This window comes from Dermacentor andersoni, chromosome 7 (assembly GCF_023375885.2).
Source record: "Dermacentor andersoni chromosome 7, qqDerAnde1_hic_scaffold, whole genome shotgun sequence".
Classification (NCBI taxonomy): Eukaryota; Metazoa; Arthropoda; class Arachnida; order Ixodida; family Ixodidae; genus Dermacentor; species Dermacentor andersoni.
In genome coordinates this window covers 65,382,315-65,407,331 of record NC_092820.1, presented here as the reverse complement: position 1 = coordinate 65,407,331, position 25,017 = coordinate 65,382,315, and the positions used below count along the sequence as shown (strand labels likewise).

Sequence of the window (25,017 nt, the reverse complement as noted above, 5' to 3'; positions counted from 1 at the left end):
TTCAAGCCCTAAATAGAAATTCCGCTTCCAATAGTCACTAGAATTTACCTTTCTCTCCCGAATCAAGCAAAATTTATTAACATCGGCCCAGGGGTTATCTCAGAAAATCGTTTCGGCGTTTTACATTTATATGAATAGGCCACGTCGGAGTTGGGCCCGAGTTAAAGCATACTCTTAACGACTTCGTTGTAAAAAAAAAGCCGTCAATATCGCCGCCTCAGATTTTGTCATGATGGCACCGCCACCATCGGCACGGCTCCGTGAGCAGCTACCAAGCTGTTCACTTTCGTTATCTTCCTTCCCTCGGTGGCAGTGCGCTGTCTTGATGCCGACGACATGCTAAATCTGCACCATCATTCCGTCATGCATCTCTTCTGCGAACAAGCGAGCTTTCGGCGGCACACGTTCACTGCCGTATTGACATTAAAACTTTAAAATGCTTGCCTTCGAGAAAGCAGCGTGAATAAAAATGGAACGCGACTATGTGACCATGGGGAACATGTTCACGGGGCCATACTATTGATGACAGCATCACAAAAGGCTAGATGTGGTCAGGTTGACTTTACAGGTTTGGAAGGAATGACTGACGGGCTAGTTGCTTCATTATCACGTAAAGAACAGCGCTTAAAGTTAGCGCAGTTTGTGTGTGGTTCCCCCTGTGTGTGTCCCGTCGTGAAGTGCTGTTCTTTCTTTGACTTTACAGATGTTCTTTTTCTGCGTCAGTTACGTCTTCCAAGAGTGTTTACTTGGAAAATTTTTGTTCGCATTGCTCTTACAGAAGCATATTTAGTCGAAATTTGTTCGCTTGGCTGCTTAATCTCGAGGACGGGCTCCAAACTGCTCATTTTCTTTAACCACGTAAAATCCATTACTGAAAATTTAATCAACGTAGCTTTGTTAATTACGCAAACAACTTCTCAACTTACTCCGCATCTAGAGGTTACCAATCTGAACACTTGAATGATAAAATGATGTTAACATTGTTTGCATCGTTCGAATAGTTTTGTTTCGTGCAGTTAAAAGCAGCCGGCATATTGATGGTGCTGTATATAGGCTTCTTATAAAGTAAGTGTGAAAGTTTGGACAGCTTATCTTGGCACAAATCAACTTCATGAGCTTAATTAATTAAGCACATGACCCAACCTTGCACGTCTGTCTTTACAACCGATTCTCATACATTATACAAGAAGCACCTCAGCGCTACGGTACATCCCACAAGGTGTGCGAGAACACTGTGCGCGCTCCCGATTAGGTTTCTGAGCGTTGGTGGCATCAGACTCGGTTTCCTGGCATCATAAGGAATAAAAACAGCTTCCTGGAGGAAAGCATTGGGTACATTTTCAGCACTTTGTAACATATGGATCAGCACGGATATGTACGTTAGAACGAAAAGTACTGAAATATTAAGGTGAGGGTTTCGCTGCATGTATTTTGGCTGTCTAATGTTAAGATCTAATGAAAAAATGCTTTGATTTTGTGACAATTAATGCTGACATGAAATATGAGCTCCGACACAGTACCCGTGGTGGAACTGGCCCCTGGAATACAGGGCTACATTAAACCACGATATGCTGGTTTGATAAATACCAGTAATTGTAAAGTGGTTCACTCTTGAATTTCCTGTATGTCAATCGGCGCCGCTGTGCAGTGTTGGGGGCCCTTTTTATACCACCAGCACTATGTTTCAGCTAATATTGAAAGCAACTCTATTCTTTCTTCTAGGGGGGGGGGTGGGCTTTTTTAGCGTCTAACCACCGTTCCAAAGTTATCAGTTAGCTCAAGATGCGCCTGCATGTGTTTCTAATATCCAGTATGTTGGCACGAATTCAATAGCGAAAGAGCGCTATCTTATCAGATTGCGCGCGTGAAGCGAATACTGGCGTACATTCTCCATCACATTTGCTGACCCGAGATTGCGCTGCAATGTACGAGCATTCCAATCTGACGAACCGACGCCTTGATCCGTAGATCGGAATCAGAGGAAGCACTTTGCGCGCAGCCATCGGTATCTTTGGGTGTTATTTTCTTTTCCAGCGCAAGCTCATCTTATAATGAGTAACATTCGTGACTGACTCTTTTGGAAGTGCTTTGTTCTTGACATTTCTACAACGTGAGAGTATAGAGGTGCTCCATCTTTATTGAGAGAATACTGGGAAATGAACTATAGGCCTTTTCTTGCGTCTGCGTTTACACATTTACCGCGCCAATTTATTTTCCATAACTTACGTTTTAATTTAGGGGGCTGTAAAGCACAGCAACCTTTTACTAATAGGATGTTTTAATAACACAAAAAATTTAAATGCTTATTAGCCGGCTTTCACTTCATGGTAAGGAATTTCAATAAAGATCGACTTACGATAATTAAAAGCCTATCCGTTTGACAACGTTTCATCTAAGTTCCCCTTTGCAAGGTGATACAGGCTTGCAGATTGTTCGTATTGGGCACCCTCGACATATGTCCAACCGCCAAACAAAGGGTTATTCTGAATGTTTCATTTCAGGAAGGCGTGTTACCCTCCTTTCTTTCATTCCCGTTCGCAAACACGCATAAGACGAAAGTGCTGCGTGAAGAGCGTCGTTAGTCCAAGCCAACTAGCTACCGTAACTCACCTCGCCTATATCGCTGTCATTTAGGCGTAGATAAGAAATATTATTATTTTAAACTGACGCATCACGAATCCAAAAAGAGCTGTGCGCGACCAGCCCAGCTAGGTTTCTTTCATTTCGTACATCGTCGTAGCGGCTAATAGTAGCTCACGAAGCAGAGCACTGAGTGTGGATATGGCAGAGAAGGTGTTCTATATAATGTCTCGTCACTCACCGAGAATTGCCCGCCGTGCTACTGGCCATTCCTAGAAAATTGTATATGTGACGCCCAGCCATTTGGAACACGGCAACTTTGTTTTGCGATGGGAGAGTCCAGGTGAGAGAAAGTGTGGTTATGGAGATAAAGACAAGCTATTTTTTGCTGTAACTTAGGCATGCATCGATGAATGCCTTTATTTATTGAGAAAAAGGAGGAGCAAGCATCAGTGGAAGCACGTCTCGGCAGACTGGGAAAGAAGCGGGGGGACAAAGAGGAAAAGCTGGGGCCTGGGTGGCAGGCGAAGTCGCAGCTTAGAGGCGAGAGAATATAAGCAAGAGTTGGCGAAACCAGTTGAATTCCAGTGGAGATGTGTGATGTGCCGAGTAAATGATTGGAGTCACCGCCCAGCATCCGTCCTTTGCGGCAGTCTAGGCTCCCACCGTTCTTGGAAACAAACCTTTACTGAAAACCAATCTTCGCAATTACTTATTCATCAGCTATGCCTAGCCACGTATTCCTTAGTGGCAGGGTCTGTGGATTACAACTACGCTGTCCCAACAAGTTACGACCATAACGTGGCGCTTGCGGTTACGGATGCCATACTCGTGACTCTTACTGTACTACTACTATACTGCGCGAATACTATAAACATGGGTTTACTGTACAAGTTAGTGAACAGACATTTTAGAACCGCGTTTTTCGCCTTACATACGCCCAACGCAAGCACCATTGTAGCATGTCACGGTGTGAGTCCCTTGAAGACAGAGACGCGAACGCAAACATAAGAACGTGTTAGAAGACAGGGTCTTGGGCCTCGTGCCAAACATATCCAAGCCAACAATATGATAACAATCATGCCGCCGTTTCTATGCAAAGAGGTTGTGTATTTAAACTTCTGGAGTGACAGTCCAATCCGCCACCTACAGGAGCGCGTGAAGCCGCCGGGGGCCACATTGTTAGAGGAAAAGGAGTGCGGCCACACTACGTGGCTGCGGTATACGCGCGACGCAACCTGTGCTTGCGGTTCTGCGATGAAAAAATAAAATTAAACCCCTTTAGGAAGTATATCAGTCCGCCATTTTGTGTCGCAGTTGTCAAAAATAAAACGTCATGGTGGTGGGTGCCTTGTGTTCTGTGTACAATATTGTTACGAGGAGTTGCGAAGAAATGGTTTTATTTACAGGAGAATTGGACGATGGTAGCGTGATCGTAGCGAAGCCCGGCCTCTCTAACTCCTCGTTTTCTTCGTCCGCTCTTTCTTCTCTTCTTGTCCGTGCCTTTCGTATCTGTTACATTTTCCCGCAAGCAGACGAAGCCCGTGGGGCGAGTCAGGATGTACAAGCAGGGTAGAAAGGCTTCAGGCGAGCAATATGAGTCAGCTGAGTTCTGCTTGATGGCCGACCATTGCACAGGAGGCGAGCTATGACGTAAGTGAGTTCGCTCAGGCGGTCCACAACTACAAATGGGCCTGAATATTGTGACAAGAACTTTTGGCACAATCCACGCTTGCGTTGCGGTGTCCAAAGGAGGAATAAGTCACCTTTTTGCAGCGATACTTGTACGCGACGGTCGTCGTATCGCTCTTTCGAACGACTTTGCGAAGCCAGAGTACGAAGACGAGCTATTCGACGCGCTTCTTCGGCGAGACACAAAGTATTCGATACAGGATCATCACTGTGCAGAACGAAGGGTAAGAAAGTGTCCAGAGGGCTTCGCGGTAACCTTGCATACAGGAGATAAAATGGGCTATAGTTCGTGGTTTCGTGCTTCGCCGTGTTGTATGCATAAGTGATGAAGGGCAGCACGTCGTCCCAGCTCTTATGATTGGAGGAGACGTACATGGAAAGCATGTTAGTCAGCGTTATGTTTGTCCTTTCAACGAGGCCATTGGTCTGTGGATGATACGGCGTGGAATGACGGAACTGCGAAGTGCACAAACGAAGTAACTCTTCAATGTCATCAGCCGTGAACTGGCGACCACGGTCGCTGATGATGACACGTGGTGGGCCATGACGAAGGACCACGGAACGGAGCAGGAAGGCCGCCACGCAAGCAGCGGTGGAAGACGGTATGGCTGCAGTTCCTGCATACCGTGTAAGATGGTCTACGCAGACAATTATCCAGTGGTTCCTGTTGTTAGATAACGGGAATGGACCCAAAAGGTCAATGCCTACTTGCTCGAACGGCGTACTGGGCGGTGTCAATGGCCGAAGGGGACCCGGGGCTGCGGTGGTCGGTCGCTTGTGACGTTGGCACGTTTCACAACTAGCGACATAGCGCTTGGTTGTTTCGTACATCTTGGGCCAGTAAAAGCGCTCCTGCGTGCGGTGCAGCGTTCGTACGAAGCCGAAATGGCCGGATGTCACATCGCCATGCGTGGCGCGTAGAACGTCGGAGCGGAGACTCTCGGGGACAAGAAGCAGAAAACGCGCTCCATGCCCGGAGTAATTAGTTTTGTACAGCAATTTATCACGCGCAGTAAAGCGACCGCTGCCTTTAGAAGTACGGGCGGCGACAAAAAGCGGATCAAGGGTAACATCATCCCGTTGTTCTCGCTGAAAGTCTGCCACGTCAGGGAACGTAGGAGTAACAGCAGCGAGACAGTCGTCAAAATTCTCAGCATCGCAGTCGGTAGTCGCAAGAGGAATCCGAGAGAGGCAGTCTGCGCCAGCGTGCCGACGGCCACTCTTGTACGATACCACAAAGTCGTATTCCTGGAGGCGCAGCGCCCAACGTGCGAGGCGACCAGAGGGATCACGCAAACCGACCAGCCAGCAAAAAGAATGATGGTCATTGATAATCTTGAATGGTCTACCGTAAAGATAACATCGAAACTTTTGTACGGCGAAAACGGCTGCCAGGCATTCCTGCTCCGTAACCGTATATTTGCGTTCAGATATGCTCAGACAACGGCTGACATATGCGACAACATGTTCTGCGCCACTGTGACGTTGTACAAGCACCGCTCCTATCCCGATTCCACTCGCATCAGTGTGAACTTCAGTCGGGCAAGATGGATCGAAGTGACGCAAGAGGAGTGCTGACCTTAGTATAAACTTCAGTTGAGAGAATGATGCGTCACACTCTGGTGTCCAACTGAAGGATGCATTTTGTCGCAAAATACTTGTCAACGGGTAAACGATGTCGGCAAACCGGGGAAGAAAACGACGAAAATACGAACATAGGCCAATGAATGAGCGGAGTTCTCGTGCTGACTGCGGTGGCTTGAAGGAGCTCACTGCTTCAATCTTACGAGGATCGGGTCTGACGCCATCCTTGTCGACTAAGTGTCCCAGGACCAGTGTTTGACGTTCGCCGAACAGACACTTTTTTGAGTTTAGGACCGGTCCAGCTTTCTCAATGCAGTCGAGAACGAGGCTGAGGTGTTCGTTATGTTCTTCAAACGTGCGGCCAAAGATTACAACATCACCGAGGTAACACATGCATATCTCCCACTTTAGACCACGTAGTACTGTGTTCATGAACCTTTCACAGGTGGCAGGAGCATTAAAAAGGCCAAAAGGCATAACATTAAATTCGAATAGGCCATCTGGAGTCACGAAAGCGATCTTTTCCTTGTCGGCAGGGTCCATAGGTATTTGCCAGTACCCCGATCGCAAATCAAGTGTTGAGAAGTAAGAAGCAGCGTGTAAGCAATCAATGACGTCATCGATTCGCGGTAGTGGATAGACATCCTTCTTCGTCACTGCGTTTAGATGTCTGTAATCCACGCAGAATCTCCAGGAGCCATCTTTTTTTCGGACCAGGATTACTGGGGCTGCCCATGGACTAGATGACTCTTGAACGACACCTTTGTTCACCATCTCCTTGACTTGCTCGGCAATAACTTTGCGCTCGGACGATGACACTCGGTAGGGCTTCTGGCGGATGGGGTGTGCTGAGCCGGTATCTATTCTGTGACGAGCGCGGGACGACGGTAAATGAAGGGGTGCATCTCCATGCGTGAAGTCGAATGCGGCCTCATGCCTGGCAAGGACTTGTACCAGTGCTTGCCGTTCCGATGTACCGAGAGCCTTGCTGATCATGCCAAGCATTAGCTCTTCAGAATGGCGATTATCGCAAGGAAAGCAAGCTGTAGAGACGTCCGTAGTTAGTGCCGCTATTGAACTACATGCGGCTTCATCGAAAAGAGCGATTTTCATACCGCGAGGAAGGACAACCGGCGTGGCGGAACAGTTCAGCGCCCACAATGTGGCGACTCCTTTCGTCATTCACACGACAGAGCAGGGCACAAGTATATTTTTTTAGCACAGTTTATGTGGAGAGGCCTAACTACAAGGTCAACACAATCAGCATCAACAGTAGTTGTAGCTACAAAACACGAACGGGCGTCAGGCACCACGATGGTACAATCACTTCATCAAGAACACTGAGTGTGTCTGTGTCCCCGTCTTCACCACCCAAGCTTTGTTCGGAATGTGCTGATATAAATAACTTGTTCAATGAGATTGCGCCACAACCACAGTCCACGGAAGCGCCGCACTGTTCAAGAAAATCGATACCAAGAATAACGTCGTGCGAACAACGAGAAAGAACAAGGAATTCCGACACAAACACTTTCCCAGCCAACAAAACACTCACAGCACAAACACCAAGGGGATGAAGCCACTCGCCGCCTACTCCACGAAAGGTAATACCGTCGTTCCAAGAAAACATAACTTTGTGGCCTAGCCGGTTTTTGAAAGCGAGGCTCATCACAGACACAGTCGCCCCAGTATCAACTAACGCCATGGTCGGTATTCCGTTAATCGAGACATTCACTGTGTTTTTGAACATCACAACAGGCAGAGGTATTTCTTGCAAAGACTGTCCGGCGACCACACATCCACTGGCCGCGGATGCTAGTTTCCCGGGGGCGGTGAGGAAGAACGGCGCCGAGGGGACGGAGAGCGACGGGGAGGGCTATTTGGTGGCGTCAAACTCCGCTCAGATGCTGGCGAATCACTGCGTCTGGTCTCGTGGGAGAAGTGATCCCTTGGAAGCAAATCGGTCATCCGCAGGTCATATGAAGTACGGGTTCTGAGTGGCGAGAACATCGATGGTGTCCTACGTGATTGACGGGCTTGGCGACAATACCGAGCTATATGGCCTGTGGAACCGCAGTTGCAGCACACGGGAGGGTCGCGGTTCACAGCGTCTTCCTCGAAACGAATGGTAGACGGCTGCGGGCGGGGAGAAAGTTCGTGGTCATGTGGATAACGTGTCTCTGCTACTTGCTGAAATCCGTTATATCTTTCATAAGTCGCGTCGTGGTAGTAGGGTCGGTGCTGTTCTTGTCGTGGCCTGACAGAAGTCGCAGGGCCTCGGGGGTAAAAACGCAGCTGCTCTCGTTGTGGCCGAGCGTCATAAGTAGGGCCTCTGCCGTAGAGACGTGACTGCTGTCGGGGCGTGAGTTCATAATCCTCAGTGCCCCTTGCCGCAGGATACGGGGAGAAGGATGCCACGTTTGGCTCAAAATCTAGGGGTAGGCGGAAGCTATGAGTGCCTGGATGTGTCACTTGCGCGTGCAGGCTGAGTTCTTCCCGAACTATTTGTCGGATCGTTGATTCAAGATCAAGGGGCTGGTTGCTGTCCACGCTTGCAACTGTCGTTACATTGGCTAGCCTGCCAAACTTCGGCGTTATGCGCCTCGTCTTTAGTTGCTCGAAAGTGCGACAGTGCCGAATGATGTCAGCGACGGAAGCCAGGCTGTCTTTTGCAATGAGGAAATTGTAAACATCCTTGGCAATTCCTTTTAGGATGTGCCCGACTTTGTCTTCCTCGGACATTCCAGAGTCCACCATCCTACACAGTTTTATTACTGCCTCAATGTAGGTCGTGCAGGTTTCGCCTGGTACTTGCGCACGTTGCAGTAGCGTCTGTTCTTCCCTTTTCTTTTTCGTCGCGGAGTCGCCGAATCGCTCTTTGATTTCCGAAACAAATCTTCCCCATGTTGTGAATGTTTCCTCGTGGTTGTCGAACCACACCAACGCAGTATCCGTTAGAAAGAACACGACGTTCGAAAGCTGAGAAGCGCTGTTCCACCTGTTGGCGGCACTCACCCGGTGATAATGGATGAGCCATTCCTCGACGTCTTCGTCCGATCTTCAGGCGAAGGGACGCGCATCTCTCAGTTTCAGAACAGAACTTGTCGGGGCAACAGTTGGAATGGGCCGTTGTTCTTCTGCGTCGTGGGACATGTTCAGCTCCGGTGAATTCGGTGGGAGTCCAGCAAGGCGACGGCTCCGTCGAAGAACTTGTGGTTCAGCCTCCGTCTTCGGGTGTCGATTACGCAGCACCTTCCACCACAACTGTTACGAGGAGTTGCAAAGAAATGGTTCTATTTACAGGAGAATTGGACGATGATGGTAGCGTGATCGTAGCGCAGCCCGGCCTCTCTAACTCCTCGTTTTCTTCGTCCTCTCTTTCTTCTCTTCTTGTCCGTGCCTTTCGTATCTGTTACAATATGTTGCGAGAACTGAAAAACAGTCGCTTCCTGTTTTCGTCATTGAGTAACCTGCCGCGTGCATCGGCACTGTGAAGCCCTTTCGTCGATACGTGGTGCCGGCCCGTATTGACACAATGACATGACCTCGAAATGTAGTATCCTTATGCCACTTCTTAAAAAGATCACTATTTGTGTAAATTGGCGTTTTTGGTTGAAACCAAGAAAACAAGAAAAAAATATTCAACGGTAGGTATCATTTTTTCCGGCATTTGAGTTCTAGCTGAAAAGAGTCGGTGAAAGCAAATTTACAATAAAGCTAAGGCGACCCACAATCTGCACAGAGCCGCAAGTCTACATGCGCTCCAATGAAAATAACCTGCCAAAGTTAAGGTCATGTGTCAGCTGGCCGCTCAAGCAATCTTTACTTTTTTTTTCGTTTCTGCATCCATTCTGCCTGCGTCTGCGGCAAAAACGTGAAGTGGGATGGTGGTGGTGGTGGTGGTGGTGGTGAATTGTAGCAGCAGGCGGGTTTAGCCTGGCGAACAAGTCCGGCAATTGCTCCAGGCAGATAGATAAACAGAAATTGGTGGAGGCAGGTGGTAGCGTAATGGTTAGCGAAATGCTCCATCTTGCATTTCCCAAATGCAAGATGGAGCATTTGGGAGATGGGCTCGAATCTCGGTGGTTTGTTTGTGAAGACAGCTTTCTGTGCTCTCTGGTGACTGCGAAGCTCAGAATGAGGTGGCATCCTGACGACAACGGTCGCCGTCAACGTGACAGAATAAGCGGACGTGCAAGGTCACGCCTAAAGCCGAAAGCACATTCAGAGGAAATACACTATACTCTTGCCGACAAAAAAAAACGTGATGAGTAACGAGCGGTGTTGTTGAGAGAGGCTGTAGACGGATAATGTCACCATAGACAGGACAACGCTCCAATCCCGGTGCTCAGCGGAAATATACGTCGACAGCGTGTCAACTAGCGTGTAATTGATACTTCATTAAGGTCGTTGCGCGTTTGTGTTGTGTGTAGCAGGAGCGAGTAGTGTAAGAGATGACACTGGAGAGAAGGCCGGGAGAAAAGTCCGCGAAAAGTAATTGAGGATAGCCATATTGAACGTCGACGCCATGTTGAATAAAGCCTGCGACTTCAGTTGCTCAGCCGCCAGAAAGGCTTGTGTCGTAGCATACCGCGGGGCGTATTTGGTAACCACAGCGATAAACACACATTTTGCGGAAGTAAACAGAGGTAAGGGACGTAGTGAGTTGGCCGCCTTTTTCGAGCTCTGGCATAGTTTGAAAAATGAATGTGGCGAAGTATGACGCACAAAATAGTATATGTCAACCCAAACGAATCAGCGTGGTTATACTTGCGCGACACGCCATGGTGGCCTGCCACCAATACATCATGAACTTGCAGCGATGAGAGTTTTCATTGCGTACTTGAGAATAAAAACGAGCACATCAGAGACGTCCGTGGGACATTTCTAGGGTACAAGAGCATAACGCCCCCCCCCCCCCCCCCCCAAAAAAAAAAAATCACGAATAGAAGCTTACGAATATGGCCGTCGTAAGATCGAGCACTACGGCGCTTGTTGATCTTGTTTAGGATCACGTCAGCATTTCATTCAGCGTTTATTTCTGAGAAAAAGAGTTGAAGGCGCCTGTTTATTTGCATCACAATGGCAGGCGTAATCAGGCAAACATTGACAGCATTTCATTAGAGAGTGCCTGTCTACTCTGTGGAGATTACGCATGACAATGACAACAAACGCAGAAAGCTTTGCTTACATCGATTCGCACATACATAGGATTCGCATAATTTTTTCACTCATTGAATACAGTGCATTCTACGGTGTCATTCTTCGACAGATGGTACCGATTTTCGCGCAATGAGGATTGGAACAAATTTTCTCACCTTCCGGCTGTCACCTTCCTCCTACTGCCAACATTCCTTCCCCTCCATAGTTGCTTAGCTTTTATTGGGTTCGGCTGCTAATCACGAGGTCTCGAGTGGAATCCCAACCATGGCAGCGGTATTTCAATGGGTGTGAAATGCGAAAACCCGCGTACTTAGCGTTAGGCACACGTTAAAAAATCCCAAGTGGTCTAAATTATTCTCGAATCCTCCACTACCGCGTGCCTCATAATGAAATCGTGGTTTTGGCAAGTAAAACCTCATAATGTGTTATGTAACATTCGTTAAGGATATCCTGGGCAGTCGCACAACTCTTGAATACAATTAAGCGACAGGAGTTGTGCGCGAGGTCTTTGAGTATGTGGATAGCCTTTATGGCGTTCGATAGCTGCTAGTCTACATTGCGGCTATATAATAAAGGCGGAACGGCAACATAGTAGAGAATGTGGAGAACACACAAATCCCGCATATATTACTGCACAATAATTTTAAATATCGTTCTTGCTTCACGCACGTGGACAACCGCCATAGGAGACTACTTTGGAAACTAACTGCAAGTACTGTATGTGTCGTACCCAATGGTGTACCTGGCCTGGTGGCCAGTAAATGGAGACGTAATATTGCGAACAGCTTCGGCTATAGCATGCTAACGGACGACGACACAAACTGAAGTGACTAGTGCAAGAGTGGACAGGGAACACTAAAGACGCTACAAGGACAAGCGCCCAGTTGGATGTTTGCGCTTATCCTTGTCGCCTCTAGTGTCCCGTGTCCACTCTTGCGCTAGTCACTTTAGCATGGAATACCAACTAGCCCGGTCTCACACCCTGCGACGACACAGGAACAGTTTGCTCAACTCTTGTATCGTGACTTTTGTGTTAAGGTGAAAAACCAACTTATCCATGTATATGTCTTAATGCTTAAGCACATCTAGATTTGCAGCTGCGGCGGTAACCCATGAGTGCGCATTGCAATGTCGCTAGTGAAATAATTGTGTGCACCTTAACGAATTCGATAGTGGAAAATCAAAATCCGTCCACGACGGCGTCTCTAGTAGAGCTAGCCATTAGGCTAGCTAGAGAAGCTAGCCATTAGGCTAGCTTCTTTACTCCGTAGAATGAAAAAAAAAAAGAAAAAGAAAAGGAAAAGAAAATAAGAAAAAAAAAAGAACCGCATCAAAAGCCCAGAATCAACCATTGCTCGTCGCGACTAAACGCTCTTAGGATGACGAGTAATTTCTAGGCGACGAGCGAATACGCTTGATCAAGACCACTGATAACACCGGCGGGACAAGCATTGTGGCGAAGTTCAATGCGCAGGAATAGCTTTTATTTTTTTTTTATTTTGTTTGGTTGACGTCATCACGCGTCACCGCGGGAAGTTTGAAAAGTTTAAGGTTAGTACGCCACGTGGTGGCATTCACGCGAACTAAACCCTCATGTCCAGAAAAGCTGGATACGCGCGGCCCGACAATTTTTGACTATTGGTGGATTGTTAATGGCAGAGATTGAAACGAAAGAGATGGGAATAACTGCGCTAAGTCACCCTATATCAGTGATATTTTATAGAACTATTAACCTATGCAGGGTGAAATGCAAAAGAAACATGCGAATTGTAAAAAAATCATAGAGTGCAAGGAAAACAGCTTCTGGGGTGGATCATCAAAATGAAATGCAGCTATACAGTATCAATGAAATAAAACGCGAAAAACAAATAAAGCTTACAATACATTTCCATGCTTAGATGCATTAGATATAGTACTCTTAAATACAGTACTCTTAGATACAGGATCCGAATGCTTTCAGAAAGGAAGTTGAACTTAGAAAGTGGGTGCGGAAGAAAATGTCATTGGCGGAGCTCTACTGAGTACTGCGATGAACTAGCTAGGCGTATTACAGCATATTGCTAACGCATATGAAATGCAGAGTACATCTGCACATTGGGACCACGACGAATCAATCACATGATAATTGAGCAGTCGTTTAGCTTCTTTTGAAACAAGTTGAGCAGTCCCCCGAAGCACTGCACTACCAAGAAAAGAATGCAATCGTGGGTCATGGGCCACTTCTATATTTAAGAACAGCAGGAATAGCAAGTTACGGCTATCTCCGTAACGCTTTCAATACACGCATTCATAATTTTCTAAGTGAATATTCCTATAACTATCTAACACGAGTGAAATTCAGAGAACATCGCTACATTAAGGCAGGCTCTAGCTAATCAACTGACATTATAACGCTCAATAAGTTTTTTAACAAATTCAACACTTGTTAGAGAGCTGCTAACCCTACCAAACGAGAAAAAAGCTCGCGCAACATGCCCCATTTCTTTACTCACCAAGTTTGGCCTATCTCGTAATTTCGCATATATACGTACTCATCATGGCGTATTCTTCGTACTTCAGCATATACGCATTTGTACTCGTGTCCCTTGATGATGACTTGAAATGAACGATAACGAGTCCATATTTTCTGACCACCTGTATTTAATGCCTGAAAAGTAACAAGCACGCGTGTGTACTTATCAGCCGTAACCACGGAAATGATTTAGACAGCGCTCTTTGAAACCGCAGTCTAGAACCGAACTGTTCTAAAACATATCTGAATTTGAATTTTCTTCAGAACTGAATACGATCCCGTACAGAATACATTAGAACATTACTTACGAGAAGAAAAACGTTAGCCAAAAAATAACGGCTACGATATTTGAATAAAGCGGTCTTAGCATTAGTCCGGAACAGATAATCAATCGCGTTATATAGTCACGTGGTAGTGACGGCCAACAATACAGTAGCAAAACTGTGAATGGCGATACACTCTTATTGGGCGAACCTGTGCCCAGAAAAAACAGGCTACTCTCAAAGCGCAACGAAAGCGCCGATCACAGTCGGCGATTGTCGAAATATGAAAAGCGGGTCAAGCGCGCCTACTTTTATTCATCACTAATCGAAGCTTCCAGAGTAATCGCTCGTGCCTGCCTGTCTTCCAGAAAGTTCTACACCATTCGCGTCGCGCATGCATGAAAAATATTACACAAGGTTCTATGACATACAGACGAAAGAACCATCGATAACATTTGAGGAACTTCCGATAAAGCAAGGCACGTGCTTAGCTGTGCGACATTTATAGGCTGTAAAACATGATCATCCGATAAAGATAATCAGTTGCACTTGTCTATACCTCACTCTTAAAAAGCATGATCCTGCTGCTGCAAACAAACGAAAGTGATAAACAAAAACACCCACAGTAAAGAAAAATATAACTCAGTTCATCAGCTTGCGCAAAATGGCTTAAGGTGCACAACGGGGACCACTACAGATCGTGCGCGGCGCCATTGCGATTGCGAAAGGCCGTCTGGCACGACCTCACAGTTCAACGCGACAATGCGTCGGATAAACTCATAGGGTCCTAAATAGTGTCACAATTGTTTCTCACTGACTCGTAGTCGGCGTATCGGGTTCCAAACGTAAACATGGTCGTCGGCCTAATACTGCACGTAACATCGTCGAAGATTTTAGTGTTCGTTGTGGGTCCTCTGATGGTTCTTGATGCGTATGCGGATAAGCTGACGGGCATCTTCGCCGGTGTGGAGATAAGCATGCACTTCATTTTCTTCGTCGGTGATGTGCGGCAGCATATCATATAGAGTCGTCGTCATGTTCCTTCCGTTAAACAGCTTGACCGGCTTGATTTGTGTCATATATTGCACTGCCATGTTGTAAGCGAAGGTTACCTACGGCAGGACGGCATTACACGTCTAGTGTTCGATGCCGACGTCCATTGCTACAATGTCGGCGAGAGTCTTGTTCAGCCGCTTCGCAAGACCATTTGTCAGCGGGTGGTAGTGGGTAGTAGCGGGTGGTAGGCAGTTCTCCTGCGGCTTATCTGGCTGTATTGCGGAATGGCTTCGGCGACCTCTGTTGTACACGCCGTTCTTTTGTCGGGGATGAGGATGTCGAGGCAGGAAACAAAGAATTTAGCCACTTGTGCTGCGTCACCTTTCGGCAGAGCTTTCGCTTCAGCGAAGCGGGTGAGGTAGTCCGTCGCCATGACAATCCACTTGTGTCGAGATGTCGACATCGGTAAGGGTGCCAACAAATCCATCTCGACCTGCTGAAAAGGTTGGCAATGTGGCTCGATCGGGTGAAGTAATCCCGCTGGCCTCATTGGTGCTGTCTTCCGTCATTGGCAGTCACGACAAGCCTTGACGTAACCGGCGACGTCTGCGGTCAGGCACGGCCAGCAATACTACTCGTGTATTCTTGCAGGTATACGGGAAAACCCGATGTGCCGTCTCTATGATCGTCATGGAGGGCGCTCAGGACTTCGTACCGCAGTGTTGCAGGCATAACGACGAGGTAGTTTGCACGGGATGCGGAAAAGTTCACCAGGACGTCGTTTTGCAAGAAGGGCGAAGACAATACACGCCTATATTTTATCGGCACAAAGTCGGTCTATCTTCTAAGTACTCAGCAAGGTTTCTTAGCTCAGGGTCCGCACGCTTGAGATTGCAAAGTCGCCTGTCGCCTACACGAGACAGCCAGTCGACATCGGAGTGTTTTCGTCCGGACTTGTAATTTACAGCGATGTCATATTCTTGCAGCCTGCGGCTTCACTATGCCAGACGTCCTGAAGTGTCCTTTAAAAGTCGCTAGCGAACACAAGGCATGACGGTCGCTTCCCACTTTGAACAGTCTGCCATACAGATAAGGGCGAAATGGCGCTATAGCTCATATGATGGCGAGGCATTCCTTTTCGGTTGTAGAATAATTGTCTTCCGCTTTCGACAGCGACCGGCTAGCGTAACCTATCACCCGTTCAAGTCAAATTTCCTCAGGACTAGGAAGGAACCGAGGCCTAGGCGACTGGTATCAGTGCGTATTTCGACATCACATTTAGTTCTATGTGTCCGCGGTGCAGCGATGCGTGTAAAGTTCTTGACAAAGCGCCTGTTCATGGTGCAGATGCAAAGGAATCTACGCTGTGCTTTCTGGTCGAAGCGCTGCTAGATCTTTGAGACCGGAGTACTCCAGGCTTCAAGAATACAGTAGCAAAAGTGTGAATGGCGAAACACTCTTTACTGGGCAAACCTATGCACGCAAGAACAGGCTACTCTCAAAGCACAACGATAGCGGCGAACAAAGTAGGCGATCGTGGAAATCTGATCAGCGGATCAAGCGCGTCGGCTTTTATACATCAGTCATCGAGGGTTCCAGAGTAATGGCTAGTGCTCGCGTGTATTCCAGGATGTCCTACACCGTTCACGTCGCGCATACATTAAATCTGATTACACAGTGTTCCGTGAGAAGAGACAGAGGATAGAACGAACCATCGCAAACATTCGAGAAAATTGCGATATACGCAGGCGCGTTTTGCGTTCTGTGATAACACTTGTAAGTTTGTGAAACATTGTCACTCGATAAAGATAAACAAGTAGACGTGCCAATATCTTATCGGCCGGCGGATACAGTTCATTTTTTTAGACTCCCGCGAGGCTTCTTCTCCGAAATATATACACGGCATATATCGATTGCTCTCATTACTTCAGGGAGACTCCTGCAGTCTGAACTGAGCACTGGTGGAAAATCTCCATGGCAGACTGTCACACTGTCCTAGATATCTCCATGGCATGGCACACTGTCCTAGATATCCAACGGAAGGGCAGGTGGGGTTGAACCGCACCATTTACCGATTTAGTTAGGTGATTTATACCATTATATGGAATGAAAGAAATCATAATTGATGACTTTGATAAGAAAAGTTGTAAAACGTGCACTAGAGCACACATTACACACTAGAACACACACGGCGCGGCTTACTTCGTCACGACGCATAGCCTACGATATTTTCTGTTAGGTAGTGACTACAGTGAGGGGGCCCGGTACTTTAACATCAGCTCTATAGTGACGGGGCCCGTCACTTTAACAACAACACTGTAGCGACGGGGCCGTCACTATAACGATGTCGGTATTCGGGGTATTGAGGGTGAGGACATACGGAGTCGCCATCTGTCGGAAGCGCCTCATTTGCGTAGTCTGAGGGATAACGCGGCGCGCTCCGCATAGGTTTGGCTATCGGCGATAAATAAACATACTACGCGGGAGCTCTCCTGGACATGTTTGCAAGTAGTCTTGAAATGACAGAAGCATCTTACCTTTAATATAATAATCTTGGACAAACAGAAGGCACAGAATGGTTTACAGACGCTATCTTTTTACTTACTACGTACGGTAAGCTGGGACACTGTGAGCGGTCGCCGCGATCGATTCCCCCGAACCGGTTTCTTGCGTTAAAGGTAGCAATCGCTGAGAGAAAACTATGTGAAGTATGTTCTTATAGTGGGCCCCTCTGTGCAACCAAATGGAGCATCACAGAATGAAGCTTCAATGCAGCGATCGCACGGGTTCGCGGTGACCGACTGCGCGTCTGCATGCATGTCCGCGCACAATGTTTCACTTTCGCTGCGAGAGCGTTTTCGCACCGTGCCGTGAGCTTTGTGCCGCAGTATATGAGCATTCGACCGTACTCGAGCAACCATTGTTGCATGTACACTATCAGAGCTGTTCAAAAATAATTTCGTTATACCTAGGGACTTCGACGTCTATACGGCGACTTGTGCTGTGCCGTCGCGATAATTCAGTGTTTTCTTTTTCTTTTCTTCTAAAGTCTTCGAAGCTTCAATATCATTATTTCTCAAGTTGCACCGCACTGGATGCCTATCGGTCTTCTAAGCGAGCCGCTGCTTCTTTTTCTTAATCCAGTACAGTATCCATTGCCTGGTGCTACACAAGCATCAACATATGCCATGCCTTTTTTTAATGCGCTTTGTACCGTTCTCTTTCCATTCCAGTAAACTTTCTTTCTTTATTATCATCATCATAGGTGTTACAGTGCATACGCAAAAGTCTGTTGGACCCAATAGCCGCAGGCTAGTGGATGGGTCCGGATGCGAAATATAATACACATTCGGTACAAGCATAGGGGGATCAATGCAGAGGATGAATGCAACACATTAGCACATTAAACAGAAAAAGAATGAATATTTTACAGCATGCATAAAAATGATCACCAGTTATACAAATGGTCCCCGAGTGGGCCTAGCCAGGTGACGTTGAGTTTACTTACGTCTATAGTGGACCAAATAAAGTTGTTTCACTCACTCACCAGTTACATAAATTATCAAACCGCAAAGAGAACGCCAAGCAAGAATACAGGTACCAAATCAGTGGTTTATAGCTAATAAATATGATTGTAGTGCTTTGCCGAAATTTTGTGCTTTTTTTAGGGTATGTTCTTCCATGTCTCCAAAGGCTATCAGGGGACACAAGATTGGTGAAACAGAAATTGAAGTCGCCCCTGAGAAAGTTCCTTCAGCAGTTCTGGACGACAGAGTTGAGATAGGTGAAATCCGGAACTATTTCACCGATGATGGGTGGGCCGCGCTCACTGCAACAATCACTCAGAAGCATAATCAGTTTGTGGACATGCAGTGCATGTCGGCAAAGGGTTCATGATAACGCCATTGGTTGTGACGCGTGCCTGAAGTGGCTGCACTTTAAATAAGTGTCTGTCACATCTACGCCAAAAAGTAAGGTGTGGTTTTGGTGGAATTGTGCAAAATTTCAGAAATTATGCAGTTTTTTTTCAATATGGGCGTGTTCAGATTACGCTAATGAAAGTCCTATCTACCATTTGTTTTTTCTGTAGAATTTTATATGTGATGGGCGAATATGTTGACACAAAGGAATAACCCTTAGCTGCATGAAGCGCTCTAGTTTTCTTGGGAAAACGTTTTATATGACGAGAAATCAAGCATGCTATTTTTGCGATTTCGCAAAGTTCCAAGTCTGGGGCCCTCCTGCATGCACAAATTTTTTTGTCATGCTTGAGGATTTTCTCATGTAAGCCTAACAACTTGTATTGTTTCAAACACTAAGTAATATTTCTTTTGTTGTCTTCTTATTCCGGGAAGAATTCCTGAACATTTCTCCACGAGTTACGCACTACGAAGAAGCTACTTTGCAGCCCACCTTCACGCAAGATGTATCACTGATCGGTGAGAAAATATTCCTGTGCAAAAAAAAAAAAAGTATCGTGTATGCAGGATGGCCCCAAACATGGAACTTAGCGAAATCGCAAGACCGCTATCTTCCACCTTTTGTCATACGATCATGGTCATGGTACCTCGATTACCGTTCTTATATCAACATGTCCACATATATGTTCGTATTTTTGTCATATGTCAATGTGGATAAGAGCCGGACCCCGTCTCTGTAGTGTAGATGTTAAAGTGCCGGGCCCCGTCACTGTAGTGCAGATGTTAAAGTGCCGGGCCCCGTCACTGTAGTGCAGATGTTAAAGTGCCGGGCCCCGTCACTGTAGTTTAGATGTTAAAGTACCGGGCCCCGTCACTGTAGTCACTACCTTTCTGTTATCTGTGAGCATATCGCTAAGCCATCTTTCACGCGAGAACCGGCACGCCTATACTTGAAGTCATTCGTCAAGCAGTGTGTTTATCTTTAATAGAACAAGCGGAATACATCTAGAGAATTGATCGAAATTATTGCGTTAAGAACAGAACGCCTTCCTACATAAAAAAATCAAGGTATATTCACTACACCTTTATATCAGGCGACACATCTAACACCCATGACGACAAGGTGTGGTAACGTTGGCGAGACCCATGTCCAGCTTTCCAATGCTTAAGGTGACTTCATTTTAAGTTTCTATGTAGCAGGATATGTCATAAAATGAATCCTCCACATTACGTTTGCAGAGTCGAGTTTGCAAGACCACGTGAGCTCGTCCATCTCAGAATGGTGTCTCACCAAGAGGCCGCCAACTGCTTGATAACGCTGCCGTAAGAAACTATCTAGTGTTGAAGGTAACCTTGCAGTTTTATGTTAAGGCCTCCTTTAAAGAGTGAAGCCCGCCACTGTTCCCCGAAAATAAGTTCCGACCCTCACGGACTATCTCGACCCACCGGGCCGCCAACTTTTGGGTTGGATCTGAGAGAGATCACAAGCTGGATCATCCGGACAGCGATTTCAAGACGGTAGGACTATTTTTTGGCAAATTACCGGACTTTGGCGGGAAACGCTCGCAGCTAAGCCTACTGAGGTTTAGCACGACTACGGGCGTTTGCGGGCAGCCAGGCCCGCTCAGCGACAGCGATGCAGCCTGGACACGACTGCCGCTCCACGAAATATCCGAATTTTGAGCCACCGACGAGTAGACTAGCCCATAATTTGCTAGAAGCACAAGAGATGGATGACGACCACCTCGGCGCCTCCGACTCCAAGAAATTGGCTGACGGGCAGATCGAGGACTCCGCCATGCAGGAGCAGCAAGACACTCACAAAGAAGACGAAGCAAATTGAGAATTGGTTATGATCAAACGCCAAAAGAATCGACAGAGGAAGAGCGGACGGAGCGCCGCCAATGCCGGGAATTCCGCGGCCCCTCCGCTGACAGCTGGCGCGCCAGCTTCCGGCGCGCTGAAAAAAGACGGGAAAGGAGTGCCACGGCAGCCTAGGCAGAGGCTGCCCCCGCTCCCCAGAGACGATTTCAAGATTATTTTGCTACCGAAGGCACTCGTAGTCAAGCCGCTCCAGCAATTTCAAGTGGCCCGGATCGTAGCCGCGGCATGCAGCAACAAGTTCGAGGGAAGAGACCTGATCACGAGGCTCCGCACAGGATCCAACATAATAATCGTGAGCACGCCGAACCAGGAGGCCGCCCAACTCGCGAGGCGCATCACTAGCCTCACGATCGAGGGGCACTCGTACGACCTGAACACTTACGTGGCTGCACCGGAAAACACCCGTCGTGGCGTGATACACGGAGTGGACCCCGGAGCGACACTGGAGGAACTGAAAGCCGACTTGTAGATGTGCACACAGGGTGTCACCATCCACAGCGCCCGAAGACTAGGCAAGACCAAGACGGCCGTCATCACCTTTGACGGACCCATCACACCGAAACACGTCATCTACTGCGGAGCCGAGTACAAGTGCTACCCGTACCGGCCCACAAGACAAATCTGCTACGTTTGCTGCCAACAAGGTCACCGCTCCGACGTGTGCCCCACACCGGACGCCAAGGCTTGCAAACATTGCGGGATGCAGAAATCACCAAACGGTCACAAGTGTACCCCGAGATGCCTGATCTGCGAAGGCAACCACGCTGCCGGATCGAGGGATTGCCAAGACCAACTAAAGAAAGCCAGGGACCTGCGAGGCAAGGCCAACGGCGGCCACAACGGTGGCGGACGCGAGAGCAGACGTCGCAGCCGGGACGACCGCGGCAAGAAGCCGAGGTGGTTCAGCTCGGAGGGGGAGACTTCGCGGTGCCATTCGAGATCCCGGGCGTCGCGGAGCCGTTCACGGAGCCGGTCGCGGTCCTTCCAGCCCCTCCCACCCCTGGCTATTAAGGGGGGGAGCGAGCTGCAGCAGAGCAGCAGAGGAAGAAGACGAAGAAGGAGCCTACCCGAAAGAGTGGCGGCATCAAGGTGAGCTGGGGAGCCGGAAACCCCTCGTTTGCTCCAAACTCGGGTGGGGTAGCTAACAAAAAGAACAACACAAATAGCAACCGCGAACAGCCTAGACAGGAGAACGCGGAGATAATAGCACTGGCACGCGAATTAGAGCTATCACGTGCTAGGCAGAAAGAGCTAGAACGCCAAATAGCAGAGCTAACGAAGGCAGTGCGAGACCTTAGGTCGAACAGCCCTCCGCAGCCATAGACCGTACAAACTCAAGCCCCATGGCAAGCAGGCAACGAGGATTTCCCCACGTTTAAAGCATAGATTCAGCAAATGATGCAGTAGATGATGCAGCAACAGCAGCAACAAATGCAGCAAGTGCAATTACAAGTCACAGAGCTCCGGAGCGGCATCCGCAAGCAGAAGTTTACCGAGAACAGTAGAGAGAAGGCCTACCACCGCCCCGCGCTGGCATCCCTCGCCGACACATCCGCAAACACCGAGGCTTAAAGAAGGCCAGTACAACTTTAAGCAAGCAAGAAACCTTAGAAATATGGCAATGGAACTGCAGAGGCTACCTTAAGAAGCAGGGCCTCCTCCAACAATACATTCACACACAACAAACACCGCCCGACATCATATCGCTTCAAGAGACGGGAACGACACCAACACTCGCAGGATACACGTGTCACGAGACTCAAGAGAAAGGAAGAACGGCAACCCTAGTCAGCAAGGCACTGATCACCATAAGCCACGACAGGATAGCCGACACCAAGGTAGGGCACGTGATTGTAGAAATTATACCAAAGAAGAAAAGAAAGAGGGGCAGTGTATTTATTGTAAATGCATACAGCCCCCCGAAACAGAGGAAGGCAAAATGCTACGAGATTTTCCATGGCGCACGCAAACTAGCGAAAGGCAGCACGCTAATCATCCTAGGAGACTTTAACGCCATGGACAAAAGCTGGGGATACCAAACAACAAACCCAAAAGGCAAAACGCTAGCGGAGGCAGCAGCGAACACCGACTGCAACCTCCTCACAGACCCAGACACTCCAACCAGAATCGGAAACAGCGTTAGTACCGACACCTGCCCCGACCTCACGTTCATACGAGGAGCGGAACAAACAGTGCGGGAGAACCTGTTAAAGAACCTCGGTAGTGACCACTACATACTCAAGACGCAAGTAATTTCGGACAGGCTAAGGCGTCAGCTGGGATCGGCAAAAATTACGGACTGGAGCGCTTTTCGAGAGGCATGCGATAGGAATCTCGCCGAGAACGGGATCCAATCGATAGAAGAGTGGGGGAAAATGGTCATTGAAAAACAGCGCAAGTACACCAAATAAACCGTGCGAACGACGCAGACGCCCGAGGTAGAAGCCAGACTGCTCAAGCTGTGGGAAGCTAGACGCGGGCTCACCAAGAGGTGGAATAAACAAAAATACAACAGGAAGCTAAAGATAAAGATCGCAGAAGTCACAGTGAAAGCAGAGGAGTACGCGGCGCAATTGGCAAGGCAGAATAGGCAGCAATTCAGCGACTCCCTCAACGGAACTTTGAACACAGCGAGGACGTGGCATATCCTCAAGCCTCTCATAGATCCGACCAAGACCAAGGCAGAAAACAACGAAACCATCTACCAGTTCATCCACCAGTTCGAGGGACCAGACTCGGAACTCCTGCAGAAGGTACGCGTTAAATGATTTGGGGACACAAACCCAGCAGCTTAAGCAGAGCGCTAGCAGAGCAGAGCAGAAAACGTTAACCGGGACAGACCCATCACGCGAGAAGAGGTCTACGCAGCGATTCGAAACACAACCAGAAACACGGCCGTGGGTGCAGACAAGATCAATAACGCACTCATCCGCAACCTCAGTGAAGAGTTAGTCGCAGAATTAACGGACTTTCTCAACAAACACTGGGAAGCTGAGACCGTCCCCGACGAGTGGAAGCATGCGGAGGTAGTGATGATTCCTAAACCGGGCAAGAAACTGCAAATTGAGAACCTCAGACCGATCTCGCTCACATCGTGCCTGGGAAAACTGTACGAACGAGTGGTGACGCTGAGACTACAACAGTACATGGAGGACAACGAACTGTATCCCCACAACATGTTCGGCTTAAGAGCAAAATTATCGACCCAAGACGTACTGCTTCAAATCAAAGAAGAAGTGCTCGGGAACGTCCCCAGGAGAGGGGAGAATATAATAATGTCATAGGATATCAAGGGGGCTTTTGACAATGTAAAACATGAGGCTATCCTCACGGGCATGAACGACCTGAACTGCGGGACGAGAGTCTACGCCTACGTAAAAGCCTTCCTTTCAAACAGAACGGCAACGATTGGCCTCGGAGAGCTCCGATGAGAGAAGTCTCTTACTCCAAAGAAAGGGACGCCTCAAGGGTCGGTCATCTCCTCCACGCTTTTCAACATAGACATGATTGGCTTGGCAAAACAGTTAAAAGAAATCGACGGCATACACCCTGTCATGTATGCCGACGACATCACCATCTGGGTTAATACAGGCTCGCTCAGAGAGAAAGAAGTTACAAGAGGCAGCCACCTGCGTACAGGACTACGTCTGAGTAAGAGGGCTAGCCTGCTTCACTGAGAAGTCCGAGCTCCTGAGAGTTTGGAGAGGAAAGCAAAACCGCACAGTCCCCACCAGCGACGAGTTGAATCTCAACGTCTACCTCGAGGGGAAGCCGATACCGGAAAAGACGCTCATCAGAATTCTGGGGATGTGTATACAGTCAAACCAACGCTGCACCCACACCCTCGCCCTACTCAAGGCATCCACCCTACAAGTGGCCCGCATGATCACGCGCATCTCACACAGACGCCACGGCATGCGAGAGGAGGACGCACTCAAGCTGGTCAGAAGGCTGGTCGTCAGCCGAGTGGCATACAGCCTCCCATACTACAATCCCATCAAGAGTGAGGTACAACAGGCGGACGCGATTCTACGCAAAGCCTACAAAACCGCACTCCACCTTCCCCACAACACCTAAACACCTCACTGGACTGGGAAGCAGATGGGGCGCCAAGGGCGATCTCGTAGGTGACGGGAGTCACGGCACGAAGCACTCGGTATGGGCCTGTGTTACGAGACAGCAGTTTTTTTTACATGCCCACCTGACGTAGCGGAGACCATAGAAGTACGAAAGAGCCAGGCGGGAAGTGCACGTCACGGTGTTGCCGGTCGTACAAACGCGTTTGACTCTCTTGGGATTTCAGAAGGCGGTCGCGGGCAATTTCCTTTGCGCGGGCTCAGCGGGCGATGGCGTCAAATGCATATTCGCCAGTCGGTGCCGCGTGAACAGGGACAGTTGTGTCGAGGGGCAGTGCAGGTTCTCGGCG

The 25,017-nt window shown here is 48.3% G+C and overlaps 1 long non-coding RNA gene across 2 annotated transcripts in view; it reads right to left on the bottom strand.

Annotated features, from left to right (window-relative positions):
* Window positions 1-25,017, bottom strand: part of LOC129385763 (uncharacterized) — a 207,160-nt gene that overhangs the window by 167,834 nt on the left and 14,309 nt on the right. For both annotated transcript variants that reach the window (XR_008613316.2, XR_011895685.1), the window contains exon 2: window positions 13,509-13,663. This is a non-coding gene — a long non-coding RNA (uncharacterized lncRNA). The remainder of the gene's footprint in view (window positions 1-13,508; window positions 13,664-25,017) is intronic.